This window comes from Hyperolius riggenbachi, chromosome 11 (assembly GCF_040937935.1).
Source record: "Hyperolius riggenbachi isolate aHypRig1 chromosome 11, aHypRig1.pri, whole genome shotgun sequence".
Taxonomy (NCBI): Eukaryota; Metazoa; Chordata; class Amphibia; order Anura; family Hyperoliidae; genus Hyperolius; species Hyperolius riggenbachi.
Genome location: NC_090656.1, coordinates 136994483 through 137009109, shown reverse-complemented (window position 1 = coordinate 137009109; position 14627 = coordinate 136994483). Strand labels below are relative to the sequence as shown.

Below are 14627 nucleotides of genomic sequence, written 5' to 3'. Positions count from 1 at the left end.
AAATGCCTTGTTAGCTCCATTAGCAGCCACATGGTGCATCATACTGTTTTTTTCTTATTACAAAAGCACCTGTCCTGCAGGTTTTCAAACAGGGAAAAAAGCATGGACCTGGGAATGGATAAGGGTTTTCAGGACTATTGCAGTAGTCCCTCAGTCTCTGGATTGTAACAGCAGTCACTCTGTCTCCTGTTTATTTGTACATTGCAATAATCAGTACATCTCCTGTATGTGATCATACTGCCTCTTGTAACATGACAGTGGTCAATCTCTTGCTGTGATCAAAAGCCAATCAGTGTATGGACAAAACTATAAGATGAATCAGAAAGGGTCACATACTTTTTCACCCCCTTTTTTTAATTCATTTGCATTTCAAGAACAATATGTTAATTTAAGGTAAAAGTCAACTCAGGCTAGAAATATAGGAAGAAAAGAGTTTTTTAATCTAGCACTGTTTAATAGGATATATGGAAAGAGCTTTTTAATTATAAAAAAAAATCTGTAGATACTTAGACGTCACACTTATTAGGATATTATAAAAAGAAGCTTAAAGTAAAATTATCCTTACAATGTGAAATATTTAGGGCACTATTATTAACTACAGAAGTACATTTGCATAAAATTATATATCAGTGGAACTTGTATTTTAGGAATGCAGTTTAACATGTAGCATGATTTCTTTCTCCATCTTCCAGCTATGTGAATCAGCCCTGGTAGAGTATGCTTTTATTTCATGGAGAAAATAGATGGTGACTCACAAATCATCTAATGTTGGAAAACAGCTCTATCCATCGAAGGAGCCGTCACATTATGTACTGTTATCTGCATTGCACACTCAATTTTACACAGAGCTGCACACACATATTTTACAGTCTATTTCAGCGAATGAGTCTTAGGCATGAAAAATGGATTTATTAATAAAAAGCCTCATTGGGTTGAGTCATGGGGTCATCTGCAAATATACAGCAGATGAGTCCCAGCTCATTAAAATGAGGCGTTTTCACTTTACTGGTTTTTGCTTTAAATAACTAATCAGATTTGTAGAGATTTCTGGGGGGGTTTTCTGGTTGTCTTTTTTCTTTTTGTTTTTAATTCTCGTGAATTTGACTGGGTGTTAGTTCGAACCTAAGCCAGACAAGGTTACAATTTTTCCCTTTAATAGACCAGGCTCACTGATTGTAGTAACAAGGCCAACTGTATTGCCTAGAGATCAGTCAAAATCAGCCGCTCAAAAACCTGACCTTAATAACACAGACTTTATTAGTAATCACTGCAGATCATGATACGTACCAATAGCACTTGCTCATCAACTCCCCCTATTCACTCAGGACATCCCCTCAGCTTAATAGTGGAGCACTCCACTCACTTTCCCAATTACACTTTGTCAACCGGATCCACTTGGTTCTAAGAGTAGAAGTACTCTATACTGGTTGAACACCAATAGAGACTACAAATTATGCATGACAGTAGTATGTATATTTAACAGTCCCCAGTCACTCTTCTTATCTCTTCCTTATCGCTTTTAGGTATTGCGCCATATATTAATATAGTCTTCTTCCAGAGCTACTCATGCACTAATGGTAGAGGCTTATATCTTCTCTGATATAAACACCTAAACCAGGAGTGCCACACAGAAGCATACAAATAGGGAATGTGAGTCAGACACTCCTGCTTAACAAGCTGACCACTGCATAACAAGAGCACTCACCAGCTCCACTGGTAGAACATCATCACAAGTTTTCCAGACCAGGCATACTGTTCACCGCAGAAGCTAAGCCAGGCAAGGTGATTTTTTTTTCTCTTTAATAGACCAGTCTCATTGAATGTAAAAGCTATGGAAATGGTATTACCTGTTTCAATAAATGTGGTAGAAAATACACAAGGGCATACCTTAATTTTGGGCCACCAGTATTTCAGAGACCATTATAGGATATGTATATTATATATAAAAGTGCTAGGGTAATCACGAGGGTGTTCCCGAACATTGATACTAATGCTGGGTACACACGATACAATTTTCTGTTAGAATTACCTGCCAGATCGATTCTTTCAATATGTCCGATCTTAATTACGATCGATTTTCTGATCGATCAGAAAATCAATCGAATTTAAGAACGGACATGTTGAAAAAAATTGATCTGGCAGGTAAATCTAACAGAAAATTGTATTGTGTGTACCCAGCATAACTCTTGCACCCTTTCCTACAGCAAAGGAGCTGCTGATAATGAGTTGCAAGAGATCCCACAAGTGTGAGGTTCATCCTTGCTCCGTTTACCAGCTGCCGTCTGGAGGTACTTGCAAACTGTAACATAGATTAGAGAGTTGTTGGAGAGAGCAACCAACAGCATGTATGGGTTAAGTCATTGGCAAGCAGTGAGGAGAGAGTAGCAAAGTGGACGCCCAGAGGATGAATAGACATGTGATTCAGTGAGAGTGTAAGTTAAAGCCAGTGCTATGAGCCGTATTCAATAAACTGTTTCGACTATGTTTTCTCCTAGGAGACTATTTTTCATCCTTTGTTTAAAATAACTTTTCAGCACTTTGCAACTGAAAAAGTACCAAAAAGTACTGGTAGGTGAAAAAGTACTGTTAAAATTACTCAAGTACTCTCCTGCTTTCTTGGTGGCTTAAATAGCTCTTTATTGAAAGGTGTAAAAATATTAACTAGGAGAAAAGTTTGGAGAAAACGTTAATTAAATTGGGGCCTATGAATCATTACTTTCATACAAATCTGTAAGACTGCTTCTATGAGAAGTAACAGTAACTAATGTCCAAGCAAGTCTTCGCTGGACATGGATGCCTTCTGAATCTGCAGTTATTTTCCAGATGAAGCTCAGAGTTCCGGGCTACTGAGAACTAGGGATGAGCAAGCAAAATGTTTAATTTCGGTCTCACGGCGAATTGGCCAAACATTCAGTTACCGAGAAACTCTTCACCAAATATGTTAGGGAGAAAAGCAAGAACAAAAAAAAAGAAATTCAAACCACTTTTAAAAAAAGTTATGATAGTAAAACTATTTTATTTTTATAATTGCAGTTAAATAATGTATCCTTACCCATCGGTATTGCAGCTGTACATACAGTGGGTTGCAAAAGTATTCGGCCCCCTTGAAGTTTTCCACATTTTGTCACATTACTGCCACAAACATGCATCAATTTTATTGGAATTCCACGTGAAAGGCCAATACAAAGTGGTGTACATGTGAGAAGTGGATCGAAAATCCTACATGACTCGAAACATTTTTTACAAATCAATAACTGCAAAGTGGGGTGTGCGTAATTATTCAGCCCCCTGAGTCAATACTTTGTAGAACCACCTTTTGCTGCAATTACAGCTGCCAGTCTTTTAGGGTATGTCTCTACCAGCTTTGCACATCTAGAGACTGAAATCCTTGCCCATTCTTCTTTGCAAAACAGCTCCAGCTCAGTCAGATTAGATGGACAGCATTTGTGAACAGCAGTTTTCAGATCTTGCCACAGATTCTCGATTGGATTTAAATCTGGACTTTGACTGGGCCATTCTAACACGAAGATATGTTTTGTTTTAAACCATTCCATTGTTGCCCTGGCTTTATGTTTAGGGTCATTGTCCTGCTGGAAGGTGAACCTCCGCCCCAGTATCAAGTCTTTTGCCGTCTCCAAGAGGTTTTCTTCCAAGTTTGCCCTGTATTTGGCTCCATCCATCTTCCCATCAACTCTGACCAGCTTCCCTGTCCCTGCTGAAGAGATGCACCCCCCCGAGCATGATGCTGCCACCACCATATTTGACAATGGGGATGGTGTGTTCAGAGTTATGTGCAGTGTTAGTTTTCTGCCACACATAGCGTTTTGCATTTTGGCCAAAAAGTTCCATTTTGGTCTCATCTGACCAGAGCACCTTCTTCCACATGTTTGCTGTGTCCCCAACATGGCTTGTGGCAAACTGCAAACGGGACTTCTTATGCTTTCTGTTAACAATGCCTTTCTTCTTGCCACTCTTCCATAAAGGCCAATTTTGTACAGTGCACGACTAATAGTTGTCCTATGGACAGAGTCTCCCACCTGAGCTGTAGATTTCTGCAGCTCGTCCAGAGTCACCATGGGCCTCTTGACTGCATTTCTGATCAGCGCTCTCCTTGTTCGGCCTGTGAGTTTAGGTGGATGGCCTTGTCTTGGTAGGTTTACAGTTGTGCCATACTCCTTCCATTTCTGAATGATCGCTTGAACAGTGCTCCGTGGGATGTTCAAGGCTTTGGAAATCTTTATGTAGCCTAAGCCTGCTTTAAATTTCTCAATAACTTGATCCCTGACCTGTCTTGTGTGTTCTTTGGATTTCAAGGTGTTGTTGCTCCCAATATTCTCTTAGACAACCTCTGAGGCCATCACAGAGCAGCTGTATTTGTACTGACATTAGATTACACACAGGTGCACTCTATTCAGTCATTAGCACTCATCAGGCAATGTCTATAGGTAACTGACTGCACTCAGATCAAAGGGGGCCGAATATTTATGCACACACCACTTTGCAGTTATTTATTTGTAAAAAAATGTTTGGAATCATGTATGATTTTCATTCCACTTCTCATGTGTACACCACTTGTGTTGGTCTTTCATGTGGAATTCCAATAAAATTGATTCATGTTTGTGGCAGTAATATAACAAAATGTGGAAAACTTCAAGGGGGCTGAATGTTTTTGCAACCCTCTGTAGATGCCTAGGAAAAGCAGCAGCTGGGGTTTCCTCTTGGTAAGGAAAACCCGGGCCAAATGTTAATGTTTTTGACGGGCTCAGCTGTACAGCCACAATAGTACGTGTAGAAGGATCCTTGGCAAAAAAAAATGGTCCAGCCATCTTTCAAGATCCTTTAACCTCTTGTCTCACATTCAGGCTGGTATAGCCAGAATTTTGAGCCCTGACCGCATGGGGCTGTGTGCCTTCAGCTATATGAGCCCGCATGGTCCATGAGGAGCAGTGGAAGAGGAAGATGGCAGAGCCTGCCCCTCTCCCCACAGCCCTTGTCCATTTCAAGGATGAGGGTTGTGCCCTTATTCCTGTGGGTATAGGCCCAGGAGGGCAGCTTTTGTGAGATCTGGGAGCCCCCTTCAAGATGATCGCCGCAAGGGGAAATGGGATTAAGGTTTAAGTTAAAAAAGAGGACTTTATTATTCTAAAACACACATAAATACCTAATTATTAAATGATCCAACACCAGTATCCACTACACCTTGACTGAAGAGCCCCCATCGCACTTTCACCGCTTACTACCAGAATCCTCCCTTCACCTGGAGGTTTCCGGGTATGCCCTGATACTTGGTGGTCATGCTAGGGCTAGATTTAGGAAAACTATCATTTCTTTCAAGATGATTGAATGGTCTAGGGGACCAGGGCAGAGCAAATTTGGTCAATATAGCATGAATGGGGCTTTGCAAATAACCGAAGACATCGTCTGCTTGGTGCCCTTTACTTCAATACAAGTTCCCAGAATTGATTGCTGAAGTTTTACTGACCAGTCGGAATTTTGTGAAAATCTTGCAAGCATGCCAGCAATGATTTCACTCATCATTCCCCACTGATGACTTAATCGTCAAGATGGATGAACAATATTTGAATATTAAGTGAGTCGTTCTTGTATCTAGACAACAGCAACACCTTGGACAAGCTGAACTTGAACAAATTATCTTGTGTACAACATTCTAAGCCTGATTAGGATTAGGTGAGTAAAAAGTAGAATTACATTCTCAGTTTAGTGCAATGTTGTAGATAAAAGTGACTTCCATCTGGCCAGAAAGACATCAAGAAGGAGGTCAAGCAAGAGGTGGCAGGAAAGTGAGGGAACTGCAGTTGGCATCTATGTAACAGCTGGAAGGGCAGCTAGGGATTCTTAATATTAGACCAACCATCCAATGCTGAGGATCTTAGGATGCATGAGCCATGATCAGGCTTAAGCTAATACAGAACCTCTGTGGAGTCTTAGTAGCATGGTAATGTCACATGATGCTTGCATTCTAATGGTAGTAATGTGGGACAACTCACTTTCATCCTTCAGAAGATAAAGATAGAAAAAGGAATGATAAAAATTCTAATAAAAGGTTTGTAGGTCTCTTTAGATTAACATTGAAACACATTCAGGTTGTTTATAGAATGTATAAGTTATGATGTACAGTAGATCAAGAGCATCAGTTTACTGTCACGTTTCACCACACCTGTGCTGGAGCAGTTGATTATCAAGATTGACTCTGTAAAAAAAAGAAATAGACTCTGTAGATGTCAGAGACGTATGCGATTGTTCTTAAAGCAATGCGGAACTAAAAATAAATGTGTAATTAATTGTATGTGTAGTACTAATGGTAAATAGAATATTAATAACATCCAGCAGACTCATCTTTTTTCACTTTAAGGGCTTAATTTTTAAGATTGAAGTGCTTAATTTTTAAGATTGAATACTAAACAGCAACTATGACAGTCTGATGTAAAATCTGCTCCATTCAGTTGCAAAACAAACGAAAACGAAATAATGACCATTTCAACGTTTAAAAAAACAAATGTTATCAGCTGGATAAAAATAAACAGCAATTCTAGTTGAGGCCTCTTTTCCATGAGCAGCTGAAGGTGGGGAACTCACCGCCTGCCAGCTGCTCACGTCCACAGGCCAAGCACTTGGCACGGTGGCACTTCTCCCCCTCCCCACCCCCCCCCCATGTACAGGACTTTTTTGGCCACACAGTAACCCAGTGGAACAAACCTGACATGCGCAATGTTAACAGACGCTGCCATTCGGCTGCATGTAATTTCACCCGAACACCACTCGTAGTCGTCAGCCATGTGGCTAAACTACTCAGCAAACAACCAGTTCAGCCATTTGTGGAAAAGAGGCGTAACACTTGTTGTACAGGAAAGCAAACAGCAGGGACTTGAAACAAACTCTTAGTAGGACCAGTGCTATATGTTTCTTAATTTATTTCCTCATGAAAGTTATTTGGCCAGGAGAGTCTATGGGCCATTCTTATGATTTTCTAAATTCTGAGCTTTAAGCAGGAATAAGAGCCAGACAGGATAAGATTTAGAATTGAGAATTTAGAATTATTTCCAATAATAACAGACCATTGAATTACAGCCTAGCTGTTTCTGGGAGTTACACTTAAAGGAACACTATCAAACCAAGTGTTCTAAGATGACAATGTACAAATAATGTCTAAGTAGCTGTGTAAACATTTTCCTACTTTTCATGTTAAATATCAGAGACAAACGCTTTAATTTATTGTGTGTAGGATGTAGCTCTATTGGGACAAATCATTCTCAATAGGGGTGTCTGCTTCAATGCACAGCCAGTGTTGGTTTTTTTGCATATCAGACTACAGAGTATTTTTCCCTGAAAGAAAAAAAAAGTATGAAAAGCTGTGGTGTCACAGACAATTACAAATGTTTATAATAAGTTACATTTCCTCTGTTCTCTTTAGACACTTCAGCTAGAGACACAGGACACAAGACTTTCTCTCACACACACAGGGTTAACAGATGCACTGTGAGGGAATTCCCCCTCCCCTCATGGCTCATTCTGCTGTCAGATTAGAGTAGACTACTGTCATTTCAGAGTGAAAGGAATTTGTTACATTAAACAAAAGAAATAAGCAAATTAAATGTATACATTATTATTTACCAGCACTTCATGAACTCTCTCAATTCCAGGTTAAAAAAAAACATGTTAATCGATAATGTTCCGTTAAAAGAAATGTTACTTTTGTTTCTTAATAAAATTTTCTGAATTTGACGTTAACCAAAAAAAAAAATTCTTCCGAGCATAGCATCTTGCAAAATAGTAATACAGGCTAGAGGTTGCTAAAAGCTGGACGCCGAACCTATTAGGGAGCTAAAATGTGTAAAGGGAAAATGTCTTGCTTTTGCTTAAAATGTTCTTCAATTCAATTTAATTCAAGTACTTTATTGTCATTGTGTAACACAACGAAATTACTTTTCATGACAACCCCACGGTGCATATAGGGAACAGCGTACAGTTACAACAGTTGGCTTTATGCATGTGGCACACAGCTGTCTACAATGCATGTCTGTGTACTGACAAGCTGCTTTATGTGTCATAGTTATAAGGACATCCATTGTATGACACTACCACCATACCATTGCCCTTATATTAAAGCAAGTATCCAGGTTCCTTAAAAAAAATCACTCCCTCCCTCCAACACATGAAAATCCCCAAATGTCAGCGTAGGTCTATTCTCACCTAGATCACCATCTTCACTCCACAGCCGTGTGGCAACCGCTGGGACAAGGTTCTCCAGCACTAGAGATAGAGGTACCCCACCATCCCAAAATTGTGCCTGCCCCAGTATAGGTAGCCAGATGTGCCCCCAGTATCAGGCAGGCCCTCCGCAAGTATAGGTAGCCAGATGTGTCTCTAGTATCACGCATGCCCTCCACTCAGTATAGGTAGCCAGATGTGCCCCCAGTATTAGGTAGCCCCCTACCCAGTTTAAATAGCCACATGTTCCCCATAATTCAGGTAGCTCGTTCCCCAGTTTAAAGAAATGTTCTCCCAGTATTTAGGCATCCCCCTCCCCAGCATAAGTAACCAGATATGCACCCGGTATTAGGCAGCCCCCCTCCCCAGGTTAGGTAGCCTGATGTACCTTCTGTATTAGGTATCACCCCATGCAAAGTCATGAGCGGAGTGCTGTTGAAATGCTGCAAAAGCTATTCACCTCACCTCTCAGCGCTGAGATATCTTCAGCCATGAGTCTCCTAAAATAAATCTGCGCTATTGCTACTTCCTGATTCATGGAAACAGAAATATTGTTAACAGCCTGTGCTTTCAAATCAGCTTATCTGCCATCTCTGCCTTGGCAGTCATGTGACCCGGGGAGAGATCAATTACAACTTGTGATTAAACACAAATGAGGGAGAAATAAACAGGCTAAACTCTGTAAATACATACAGGGTGCATTTCTCTATGTTTTCCTTCTTTCCTGTGCAAAAGTTCAGGTCTATGTTAAAATAAACTTCACAGGCAGCTCTGTACATATTGCTAAATGATGTAGGGGAAGGAGGATCTCAGAACAACATACTTTTCAGTGATTTGGGATTTGAACTCATAAAAAGGTCTATACAGTAGTCACTTAGCATAAGACAGATGTTTTGGAGTGCAATACTTAGGAATACAAGACTAATTGAGCATTGTTTCAAGCTACGTATAAGAGAATGCACTGCATTTCTAGAGATATTTATAGCAGTTATGCTTATTTTATTATTTGAGTAAATAGCACATTTTTTGTTCAGTCTTGCTCTTTGTGTGACATTTTCTCTCCTGTCATGGGTTTTGTCTTGCAGAATTATTTTTAAAAGTTCTGGCCCTTGACAGGGAGACTTGGCCATAATGTAGAGCAATTATCCTGGTATAAACTCCTCCAACAGCTTACAAGAACTAGTGGATCTCTCAAATTAGATGGGTCAAATAATTACGGTCCACCAGCAGGTTATGTCATCTGCTGGAACTTTCAGATAGGATGTTTTGTATCTGCTGGTGGCAGTTTGAGTGCGAGGTATCTTTCTTTTCTGATGGTTATTGAGTTTTATATTTATGTTTTTTCCCCAAAAAATTATTTTTTGTTAAAGCGTTAAAACAATGCTACCACTTCATTCAACAGAATAAGGAGAAACCCACACTACACTGACTATAAGTAATGCTAAAGATGCATCTCTTATTGTACTGCCCAGTGTCCAAAGCCTGGATCTTTGATGTTAGTCAGTATGTCTGCTGTGTCATTCGGAAAATTTGTATTCAACCATCTTCTGCTATTTGAGGCAATGGCCCTTTTTGCCTTACCCTGGCGGTTCCACAGATCACATAACTCCAGCCCCATTAGTGTTGAGGTCTGGTAAAGGGGCTCCTCACATTTTAGGAGTTCACTGCTGATATTTGGGCATGAACCCAGAATTATTAGCATCTTACTGACCATCCCTAGTAATGAATAATGGGATTAGTGTTCAAGACCAGGCATGCTGGCACCAAACATTTTGCCCTATAAGCTAAAGCATCTGTTTTTTTCCAGCAAATTCTCATTGGCGGAAACACTGCCATCCCTTTGCCACCTTCAGCCCTCTCCATGACCCCGGGATTTTAAAAGTACTGAGATTCCTCTGAACATCACATCCAACTCTTCCCACAATATCCTACCCAGCACTGTTCTGTCAGAGGGACAGACCGGCGTTGCATTGCTAAACAACTTGCGAATACCTCTGCATGGGGCTGTTGGCAAAGATGCATAAATGGGTGAATGAGACAGTGACCAGCACCTATTATTGTTGTTTTTACTTTATTGCCTGATGGGTGGCATAGTGGTGTAGTGGATATCACTACTGCCTTGCTGAGTCCCTGGTTCTAACCTCAGCCAGGGCACTATCTTCACAGAGTTTATATGTTCCCCCCATGTTTGCGTGGGTTTCCTCTGGGCACTCCAGTTTCCTCCCACATCCCATAAACATACAGATAAGTTAATCGGCTTCCCCCTAAATTTGCCTTAGACTATAATGGACTATAGTAGGGATTAGATTGTGAGTCCCTCTAAGGGACAGTTAATGACAACACTATATACTCTATAAAGTGCTGCAGAAGATGTCAGTGATATATATATACTAAATAAAAATAGTAATAATGTACTCACAGTATACATGACTGGGGATAGACTAAAACTCCGGCAATTTAACCTCCATTTGCTTTATAAAAATGTTATTCTATTGTGCCCCAGCTCACAGCAGTGTTAAGAAAAGATTTACTTCCATCTGTAATGTGAACCAAACACAGTCATAGTGGAAAGTCCTTTATTAAATCAAGATTAGCAGAGCAAAAAATGTCTGGTTTACTTGAGGCAGTATCAGATAAATCTAGTGCGGAATATCTGCTGAGAGATTCTGTAAATATACTTGAAAGCTTTTCACTAACCGTGTGACTCTGGAGCAGCTCGCATTCAAGTAGAATGTTATCATTCTGTAAAACGCTTGTTGGGCACTGAAAGGCCAAAGCTGCGCTGCAGAATCCCACGGAAGAGACTTGTAGCCTTGAAAAACAACACAAAAGTTATTGGCAAGTCAATCTGAAGTTGTTTGTTTTCTCTAGTTTCAATCCAAACCTAGTTAAGTGTAAGAGCTGAACCTAGTTGTGAGCGGAATCTTAGAGGTTTAGAAGAGACACTTCAGGACATAGACGGTGTGGAGAGAACTGAGGCTCTGCCAGGGAGCTGTATATGTATATATGGGATTTGTTTAGAGTATCTGAGGATGTCAGCTGGAGCTTCTGAGAATTGTAAAAAAAGAAAAAGTCTTGGGGGAAAGGAAAAAGGAGGACAAGAAAAGAGAGGGAGAATTGAATATCAAAATTAGAGCAAGTGTAGGAAGCGGGTTTGATCACTTGCTCTTTGGGAAATTCCTGCAGATCATTTGGAATGTTTTTATGCACATAATATATATACTCCTTATTCTCGGCATCCCAGTGGAGCTGGCACAGGTACTGACAGAATGTTCTAAAAGATGTTTCAAACTTTTTGGAGCTGCCTGTGATCAGCTGCCATGTGAATTACATTGATATGTTACTTTGTGAATTACATGAAGACACTGAAATATTCTGCTCATCCTTGTCCTAAACAAGAGAAATTAGAATGCTTCCAGTATCCCAGACGCTTGCAGGCAGCACAGGGGATGTATAGATAGAGGGGGTACAAGACAATTTACTAAATACCGTACATATTGTCATTATTTGCATTTTGCAAAACATTAAAGTAGGATTTTAAAAATTGACTAGTGGTATCCTTAAAATTAGACATAAACTGAAAACTTAAAACCAGACATGTATAACTGATTCACACTAGACAAAAAAAGGCCAATTTTTACAAAATAGAGGCAAGCGGATAAAGGGACGTGTCAAAGGATTCTATGTTATCTACAGGATCCAGCCATGTCGGTTTTCAAGGTATCTGTTGTTTATGTTCTGACAGTGGATCACAAAGTCTCATCTTAGATGACTTTCTCAGACACCGCATGCGGCTGATCACAATGTTAATAGGTGTAAATAAAGACTATGAAAACAGAATACATCTGTTCTCACTAGTGCCTTCAATGGAAATAGGGCACAACAAATTAAAATTATCAGAGACATCAATACTAGCCAGCAATTAAATAAAAGAATTGCTGGTAGAATAAAATAAAGCAAAACTTAAGAATCCACCCCATACCTTCCCAAAATTAGGTATCCCTTGAGTTGTCAGAAAAACCAAACACATTATACGACAGAAACCAACGCTTAGTGATGAGCACAAATTTAGCATAATGGTAATTTAGCATCGTAATTTGCAATTGTAATGTGAAAATTCAGGAAAAATCATAATTCATTTCATTCGTAAACGTGATCAGGAACCATAATTTCAAATTTTCACTTAATTTCTGTGTAATTTTGTGCTGACTTTAGCAGTTAATAGTAAACCTCCCATACATACCCTTGTTACCAAAATTGCTACATATGTTAAGAAAAAGTAGAAACAAGTCAAAAAAGGAATTTTTCAAAAAGTCCTGGTAGTTTTTGAGACAATCAGAAAAATGACAACTAAAAAAAAACCATTTTTCTTTGCATTTTTAAAATAGATTTTCTCAAAAAATGACCAAGTCTTTTTGAAGAATTCTTTTTTGAATTATTCCCACTATTCTCCTTAACATGCGTAGCAGTTTTGGTGACAATAGAAAGTATGGGGGATTTGCTATTAACCATTAAATTTGGTGAGAAATTACGCAAAAATTACACTAAAATTACAAATGGATTACATAAAATCAATTGAATGTCCAAATCGTAATTACGTATGGCTGTAATTGCTAAAACGTATGCAAAATTTCACATAATCGTAATTAGTAAATTACAATCATCACTATCAACGGATAAAAAAAAAGTATATGACGGGCTCTGTTAAAAACATAAATTGGATAAGCTGCATTGCCAATCCGGCAGACCTAGCTGCACAGGGGAGAAAATTAATACATCCTTACTATCCACAATTCTTCTTGGTTGGATATGCAGATGATAAAATACTTTTGTGGTGTCACTACAATAGGAGCATTTTTTGCTAGAAATATTATCTTTTCTTTGATTGTGGTGAACGTATGGTGCTTCAAATGTTTGATCTACTAAAAGCATCTACAGAGAACCCAAAGGATGTCCAGTGGTAATTGGAAAAGGGCAAAGGATAAAAAATGTATAAATGAAAATTGTAAAAAGAAATTAGCCCTAAAGGGACTCCGAGCAGTAACTCAATTCAAAATCTGAACATACCTGGGGCTTTCTCCAGCCCACCGTAGGTCGCGAGGGCCCTCGGCGTCCATCTGGCTCTTCTCCCAGGCCTTGGTCAGAAATGGCTCCCCGGCGGCTCCCAGCGACACTGGGCCTGAGTGTCGGGCTCCTTCTTCCTGAAAGTAAAGTCCAAAGGTAGGCTCGCAAACCAGCTTCTCAAGTAGAGCAAAAGTGTTGTTTTAATAATCCATAATATGTCAAACACAAAGCATGACAATTGTTTCGGGGCCACTGAGGGCCCCCTTCATCAGATACGTGCAGACAAACTGTCTGCAAGTATCTGATGAAGGTAAAGGGAGAGGGGACACCAAGAGCCCAATAGTGTGATATTGTATAGATGATAATTAATAATGAGTAATATAACAATTTAATACTCACAAACCAGGGTTACCATTAGGCAACCACTGTGAAGGCAGGTGGGGAGATTAACCTGACCCCACTCAGGATTAAAAGTCGCTCTCTGTAGATGGGAAGAAGATGGGTACAACCCTCCACCAAGGGTGGACTTAGCAATATGTAGAAGCTTTCCAGAGGCGCCAATAGAATAAAAGTCACTTAAACGAGCTTAAAACCGATGGGGCAGTGGTGGGCCCATCCCATCCATGCAGACAAAGCAAACAAAGGAAGGACTGTGGCATCAACAGTCAAACAACAATTTTATTTATACTCCACGGTAAAAATAGGCAACGCGTTTCACTGGCTCAATCCCGCTTCATCAGGCCAATCAAAGAGGAGCATACAGCTTAACAGCATCAAAACCACACTGAGCGCCTCTGTAGAGCATACAGCTTAACAGCATCAAAACCACACTAAACGCCTCGGTAGAGGCGCTCAGTGTGGTTTTGATGCTGTTAAGCTGTATGCTCCTCTTTGATTGGCCTGATGAAGCGGGATTGAGCCCGTGAAACGCGTTGCCTATTTTTACCATGGAGTATAAATAAAATTGTTGTTTGAATGTTGATGCCACAGTCCTTCCTTTGTTTGCTTTGTCTGCATGGATGGGATAGGCCCACCACTGCCCCATCGGTTTTAAGCTCGTTTAAGTGACTTTTATTCTATTGGAGCCTCTGGAAAGCTTCTACGTATCTGATGAAGGGGACCCTCAGTGGCCCCGAAACAATTGTCATGCTTTGTGTTTGACATATTATGGATTATTAAACAACACTTTTGCTCTACTTGAGAAGCTGGTGTGCGAGCCTACCTTTGGACTTTACTACAATTGTTAGATGTTTGCTTGGCATCCAAGGCTCAGCACCCTGGTATGTACGGAAAGGTGTGCCGCTCCTAACCCTATTGTTGCAACTTCTTCCTGA

General features: G+C 40.0%; 1 protein-coding gene across 5 annotated transcripts in view; it reads left to right on the top strand.

The window, feature by feature from the left end:
• CHRM1 (cholinergic receptor muscarinic 1) overlaps positions 1-14627 on the top strand; it is a 501924-nt gene that overhangs the window by 352102 nt on the left and 135195 nt on the right. The window contains exon 3 of one of the 5 annotated variants that reach the window (XM_068261100.1): positions 5612-5688. The exons of the other annotated variants lie outside the window; for them this stretch is intronic. The gene's annotated coding sequence lies outside the window, so the exon portion shown is untranslated. The remainder of the gene's footprint in view (positions 1-5611; positions 5689-14627) is intronic. 5 annotated transcript variants of the gene reach the window in all.